The sequence below is a fragment of the Leptosomus discolor genome, chromosome 5 (assembly GCF_034619465.1).
Source record: "Leptosomus discolor isolate bLepDis1 chromosome 5, bLepDis1.hap2, whole genome shotgun sequence".
NCBI lineage: Eukaryota > Metazoa > Chordata > Aves > Leptosomiformes > Leptosomidae > Leptosomus > Leptosomus discolor.
Window position 1 is genome coordinate 21,361,987 of NC_141395.1, and position 8,285 is coordinate 21,370,271.

Consider the following 8,285-nt stretch of genomic DNA (forward strand, 5'->3'; position numbering starts at 1 on the left):
CATGACCATGAATCCCAGAAATCTACTACTTCTATACCAACTTTTAGGTAACATTTAGGCCAACCTAACACTAGTTGAGGAAATTTTCTATTTTTTAACAATTTTGCAGCAGAAACTAAATTCTCACGAACATGCAATCTAACGTTACAGAAGCCATCTCTTCCTTTAAATTAGCCAGTCAAGAATATGCACAGACTTCAAATCCCTGCTTTTTCAGGTGAGCTACTACAGCTTCTGAGTCCTCAGCAAATACCCTTTACCATGAAAAAAAAGATGCAAAAAAGGGGTCTCTGGACATGCTAGTAAAGAGGTCAGAAATTTCCTAATAAATAGCTATAGAAATCAGACATTTTTCATGGCAGACAGAAAGCACTTTAGGAAAACACAGAAATTTTTTTTCTCTGCAACAGCAAGCCTGAGAATGCCAAGTGTTCCCCTACTTATTACAAAATTAATAATTTAATCTGTGCCATCTTGAAGTGATTCACCATTTTCAGTTGAAAGGTTTGTTGTCCAGCCTTCTCCATTGAACCCTTCACAAATTCATAGTACCAGTGACTCTGAATATCTTCCCAGCCACACTTGGACCGAGAACCAGCTGTGTCTCAAAAGGTACTTTTCCTTCAGAAGCTTGATGACATCTGGGGCTCTAAATACTCAGAGAACAGGCACCAGCAAAAAGAGAGAGAGAGATCTGTCTTACTAGGAAGGACACTGGGATCCTTTTCCATGAGCTTAATTTTTACCTAAGAGCTAAAGTAATGCAAGTATTGTTTAGTATCCTTAGGTCATTTATATAGCTTACAACTCTGTTTTTCAGAAATAAAATAGCAGGGAGGGGGTCTCTGTATCATCTGCTTCTTTATTTGTAAGCTGAAAATTCATAAGGTTTTCCTTAAGAGTTAGCAGCCACGTCCATTTAAATTGTTTTTAAGTCACGGAAAATTCTTACTAGCAGAGGCTTTTTCCTGCACCAAGATGGTAGTAGTTTTAAGTTATATAGTGGATTTAAAAAAAAAAAAAACAAAAACAAAAAAACCCCATACCTAAATGGTATATTAACCAATACTGTATGTGTTGTAACAGATTCTGAGGACTGAACATACATAAAATTTGCCTTTTCTGTATTGGGTGATGCAAACTACAGTTAATATATATGCAGCTATATGTAATCAGTCTATACACACTCAGTTATTACCTAAAATGATTAGATGGTTGCACAAACTCTTTTAGAGTCTGAAGAGAGCAAGAGAGCAAGATCTACAGCCATTAGAACAAATTCTGTCCTAAAACCAAATAAAACCAGACCTGTACACATGGTGCTGCTCTGCTACAGTCATGCTGCCCTTCATGAGCTAAATACAATACAGGTTTTCCAGCACATCTACACATCACTGTCCAGTTCATCATGCCTGCGAACAAGTAGGGGCATACTTCGCAGTCTAAGAAATACTTATGCAACTTCATGGTTTGACGACTATCTTCAGAAACAAAACAGGCAGAAAAAAACCTTGTCAACAAAAAGGGGAGGTACTCTTGGAGAACACGGCAAATACATTCAGCTAGTCTTCTGGAGGATGTTCTCATTACTTGGAGAAAGACTTTGCAAAACTTTAAAAATAGTTTTCTATGCAACTTTACAAATGTAGACTCAGAAGGTGATGAATACGATGCCTGCAGAAACTACTTGTTATCAAACACGCACTTGAAAAATGTCACTAACTGTTATGTCTGTCTATGCATTTTGGCTAAATTTATTCTTTAGAAGTCTATAATATGTAAAACTAAAAGTTCATGACTGTTCATTTTACCAAATACCACTATGGCCTTATGGCAGTTTTTCTGAGTTGGTACAGATGTTATCCGAATCTTTCCACTTGGAGGTCCATATTCCACTGGTTTATTCAGCAAAGCTTAAGTGGTATCCTTAGGGCTGAGATGAACTCCAGTATTTCTCTCTAGAGACACCATAGCCAATGACTGCAGCACATCTCTCGGTGTTAACATAAACTAGAAAAAAAGTTATTTTCCAATACATAACAGGAATGTCTTCCATTAATGATTTACCCTAACAGCCTAATCACAACCCATGCTTGGAAAAACTCCCACACCTATTAAACATCCTGAGTTACAGTTCAGTGACCATATTTTCTTGTCATGACTTTTTTAAAGTACTACAAACATGTAAACTCTGTAGCATTGTGGAGCAAACTGATGCCACTAATATCATTACCTCATGAAAATCAGTTTACCCAAGAAAGAAATGGAGTGAAAAAAAATTATGAAGAAGGATGGATTGGTTTAATGACTTAAATTTTCTCCCTCTCTTTTCTGCACTCTTGATGGCTTCTGTGTTATGAACTGAGAGGTAATAACAAATCAAATCAGACAACAAAAGAGTATGAATCCTGAAGAAACTAAAACTGACACCCACCCCACTCCCAAACCCCACAAAGGTCCTTCTGAAAGCTTCCACGTCCCCCCAAAAAACATCAGAAAATCCATCAGCAGCAAAAACCAAAACCCAACACATAAAACACCCTGCTTTCTCAGCTTACTATTAAGAAATAGGCTTCTAATACAACATAGCTATATTCTGCATGTAAGCCTGAATGGAGACTCTCTCCATCAAGGAGGACAGAAAAAAAAAATTACAAATGAAAGATTACATACAGGCAACTGCTGCATACCACTATCTAGTAGCACAGCACTAGATGGAAACTCCTGGGTCCAGGAACAAAACAACATGAAACTAATGTAAACATTAATATATTCTTATACAATACAGTTGAATGAGCATGAACAATTTTTAAATTATCTTTTAAAATATATTTTTAATATGTATACAATGAAAAGCATCAGGGTCATATTTATGTCATTTTAGAAACAGTACATCTCTTTTATTACTCCATTTTGTACATTTGACCTGTAAAGAGACTGCTGCTCAAACACATTCTCCACCAAGTTGTATTATATCTAGTCCTATATTATTTTACAGGTTGAAGTCTGAGGTTTTGAGCTTGAGTCCACTAGGCTAAAATATAAAAGCAAGAACACATTGTTTATATTTTCTATAGGAATCTACAAAATGTTTAACATTTACAAAAATAACGGTCAAGCTTAGACACAAATCATACAGCAACAAACCCTCAGTATTGAGGAAATGTCTTTCCCATACAGACATAGTATATTTATCATCATATTTTTCAGAGTTAGAAACAACACATCTGCTCTTACTACTCTATATTCCATAGCATAACAATGAATTTCTACAGTATTATTTTCAGTGTTCTCTGTACTATAGTACACTTCATAGTGCTATTTGAATAACTTAAATAAAGTTTTCAGCATACTAAAAAAGCCAGGTGAAATTAGTACGTCTCAATAACCATACACATCCCACATGTATGAAAATTAATTAAAAATATGAAGCTGTTACCATGACAGTTGGGTGAAGATGTACAGTGAAATTCAACTAGGCAGATGACCAAATTTGATGAGCCATAAGGAAACCTACACGTATTTTCTTTGCCATGCTCTTTTTTTGTGCATGTGTGTATATAAAAAATTATGGTTTTTTTTCCCCAGGGATATTGAATTTTACTATATAAATTAAGACTTACATTATTAACTACTATATTGTCATTATTCAATGATGCAGCCTTCAGACTGTTACAGTTTCTACAGAAAATAAGCTGGTTTTATCCCTGCTACTTCAATATTACTATTCTGTGATTGTTTGCAAAACAAGAAGCAGGCTGTAACACAAATCCAGAAAGTTCTTAGGAAAATCCAGAAAGCATCTGCTCTAACTGACAATTAAGTCTAGTATTCTTCCTTCTCCTCTCAAATAATTTCCTGTGTAGATGCTAACAGTATATACACTATTTGTCCACTTATAATGCTAAACATCAGTAAGAACTAAAACATTTCTGAATTATTAATTGCTCTGAGACTGAATAAATTATACCTATGCTACATTTCACCCTGATACTTCTTGGCAGGAGACTGTGGCAATACAATAGCACTAAGTGGGACAACTCATTTTAAACAAAAGATTTTGCCATGTCCTTCATTTATAAGTCGTTTCTTTCTCTATAGCTTGTTCATGAAAATCGTTTTAAAGACTAAAACAAACACCTATGGAAGACAGACTGAATTTCTGTTCAGTTCTAGGGATTCAACTTCTTATACAAAACTCATCTTACAAGATCTGTATCTTTTCCAAAGTTATTCCAAACAATAACCCCTGATTTCAATGTATGAATTCACAGTAATACTCAGGAGATAGCTGAAAAATATTAATATTGCAGCACAGCAATGTGTTTAAAAGGTAGAGGACACTACAGCTGTTCTTAAAAAAAGAAAATTTCTCTAATATAAGCCCAGTTTTAGAATCTGCAACCACTTAGGCAAACTGATCTACCTCTTTCCTTTATATCAGAAAATGCATTCATCAAGTGCAGATCCCGGAAATTCAGTCCTCACAAACAAACAATCCAATCACTGATGTATCAAACAGAAAATCTGGAATAGAGCTAACACATAGCAAATATAAAACTCTGAAAGTTTTTTTATTGTTGGCAGCGCAATGAAAATCAGTGGAAAACATGATTTACATTGTCAGAAATGTGACACACATATTTTTATTCCAGCAAGTATGATATTTCTGTCATCCACAGGAGTGACTACAATGACATTTTTCCAGACCACAGAAGTAAAATTTCAAGACCCTGCTTCAAGTTAGGTCCAAATAAGTCATGTAGGCAAGTCCTTGGATAATAATCCTAATTTAAAGCTTCCTCAAACTGTTAATTCCTTTTACAATCTAGACAAGTTTATATCAGATTTGCTCCCACACTATGACTATACTTCACTTTAATAGCCTGTCAGCCACTGGTGCTCCCGACTTTCATGTATTTACTGTAAAAATTCTCATCTCTTAAATTTTCATCTGGTGATAGGAGTTCAGTGAACCTTTATTTGAGTCAAATAAATAATACCAGTCACTGCAACCTAACTTTTATATTTTTTGTGTTTATGTTACTTTATGGGACAGATTTGCTTTTGTAAATCCTGGTGTTCGGTCTTGCAAGGTTGTTGGGGTTTTTTTCTCCTCAGTTCTCCAGATTCCGCCTTCAATTTGCTGCTGTACTTATGTGTCATTAGACCAGTTTATGGCAAAATAAGACTTTCTATAGTTTCCAACACAAAGCACTGATAGTGTGTGCTGGGTGACCTTTGCTCCAAAACATTTTTATGACACCAAAGATGAGGACATCAAGTTAATTACATTATTACCGTTATAAGTTTGGATAATTTTTCTGTACAAATTCATAGCAAAGACAATGGTCAAAGCTTTTAAATACAATTACTATCTGTAGATTTAGACAACCATATACCTAACTCCTTTTTTTGATGCTTAAAAGATAAATAGAAAAATTATCTCCATGAATTCCACATAATAACACACTGTAGCTGCTTAGAGATTAAGATATAAAACAATACACTCTGTATGTATTTTCAGATAATTATGGTACTTGCACAATCTTTAGTTTCCTTGTATTCATTAGCTGAAAAAGAGTATGAAAGAAGGGCAACCATCATACAAGATAAATTTATTTTCTTCACACAGAGTACTTATCCAATTATTGTATTCAATTACAAAACTGAATACACCACTTAAACTTGATTTAGCTATATGAACTCTTTTGGATCTAACTGCCAGATTCCCCAAATGATAATCCAAAATGTAATTTATCCAGAAATTGTATGGACTTGATCTTGTATCATTTAAAACCTGTTAAGTTTTTGCACAAAGAGAAGTTAGTGAAAACACAGTGAAACAGAGTTTTTGTTCTTGTACAACAGAGAAAATAAAGGTTTAGAAAAGGCAGGTTTAGCAGGATGTTTAAAAGGAAATTGAAAACAGTTTCCAGGAGGGTGTGTGTTTCCTTAAGCATTCATTTAAAAGAAGGAATAAAAATGTTTAAAAGACGACAAACTCCAAGAAATAAAAAAAGCACCCCACCAACAGATTTTTCAGAACTACTTACTCTGGTCTCACTACAGAATAAGACCTCAAAGGTACAAGAAAAACAAGAACGGCAATGACAACATTGCAAGTTAGTTTTCAGAGTTAGATTTCTCTTACATTACAGATCTGCTTCAGTGATTCCAAGAAGTCAATAAATAACACTTTCAGAAAAGAAGAAAGTACTACAGTACTTGTAGATTAAATTTTCAGAAGCTCTCTGGCTCAGATTTCACCTTCACTGAATGAATGCCAGCTGAAAAAGAAAAGCATATATCCTTGAAATGAAATTATTAAGAAAGGAATTGCCACAACAGGCAGAAACCTTGCTGTAAAATGTTCTGCCTACATAAAATCCAAGCATTTAAGAAATTCTTACGGATTGCAGTCATGGGACTATCACCAGCATATGTGCTTACTTCACATTTTCTTGCAGAATGCAATTTTTAAAATTAGTTTAAAAAATTACCTTTTTGCTTGAAAAGGATCTTTTTCCAGGAACTACTTATCCCTCTTTTTTGGTGAAGTGGAAAGAAGTAAATAAAAACTAGTTTGGGTTTGTTTTTTTTTCCTAAATAGGATTCTGACAAAGCTATATGGTCCTTCGCAGGACTCTGATCCACAGAATAAGAGCTTAACATTCACATACATGTACAAACAAATTCAGAAATTACACTATCAGAAACTGGAAAAATGTTTCTTTCAAGTTCACAGGTTTGTTTATTATCTGTCAAATGCTACATTACAACAAACTTAACACCCAGAATTTGGTGCAAGTTCTTAAATCAAGAATTCTTATTTGATTTAGCATATATATGAGAACCAAAGCTTTTAACATAGTGTCTAAAACTGATTATGTAGATCCTCCTTGCATAATGGACCATTTATTGGAAGGTGCTCAGCTACTCTGCTCTCTTGCACAGCAGAAGAATAAGCATAATTGTATATAGCGTTATGTTACGTTACATTAGTGTCGTGGTTTAATCCCAGCCAGCAGCTAAGCACCACGCAGCCACCCTCTCACTCCTCCCCCCTCCCAGTGGGATGGGGAGAATAACCAGAAAAAAAAAAAAAAAAAAAAGTAAACCTCGTGGGTCAAGATAAGAACAGTTAAATAACTAAAACAGAATATATTGATAACAATAATAAAATATGATAAGAATAATAATTGTAATTAAAAGGAATGTAATGAAAAGAGAGAGAAATAAAGCCCCAAAAGACAAGTGATGTACAACTCAACTGCTCACCACCCGCTGACTGATGCCCGAGCAGTGACCTGCCCCATGCCTGGCCAACTCCCCCCAGTTCATATACTGAGCATGACGTTCCACAGTATGGAATATCCCTTTGGCTAGTTCGGGTCAGCTGTCCTGGCCATGCTCCCTCCCAGCTTTTTGTGCACCTGCTCGCTGGCAGAGAATGCGAAAACAAAAAGTCCTTGATTTCCTAGCAACAACTAAAAATGTCAGTATATTACCAACATTCTTTTCATACCAATTCCCATACTGAATCCAAAACATGGCACTATTCTAGCTACTATGAAGAAAAAATAGCTCTATCCCAGCCAAAACCAGGATGACTAGTTTTGTCCAAAGCCTCTCTCAACTTCCATTAACACAGAAAGGAGATTTAAAAAATCCTGAATTTTGTTTGAAGTGGCTAAGGTCTCCCAAATAGTCTTTGTTATCAAGAGCAAACAATTACAAAGAAACTACATTTGGAAATTATAAACTCGGAGACAATAAGCAACATCTCTTTTCTGAATTAATGGGAGAATGATAACTTTCATGAGAAGTGAATTTGCTTTGTATTAGTTGCACATAAAACCAGGATAAAATATTTTAGCATATTAAGTGACATGCTTGGAGAAGGACATGTTAAATGAAAAGCAGAGGCATTTTTCCATGCACAAAATGCAAACTTCCTGCAAAATAAAATGGACATGGAGTCAAGGTACATAACATTTGGTCTAACATCTACATTCTGTTATGAGAAGTCTCACTGCAAAACCACAGACACTTCTCTGTTAAATACACTAATGTTAGGTCAAAATCCAAGACAGTTTTAAGCTTGTGTGTAAACTGTAGTGTTGTCAGAGATCTTTTTCACTATTGCTTTGTAAAATGAAAACCAAAGGAAGAAAAAAAAACACCCACAGCTATTCTACCAGTCCTATGTCCAGCACTACACTATAGGAGAACGTTTCAGTTAAATCTCCCAAAACTCAGGGCTGTGAATAAAGGCGATGGAC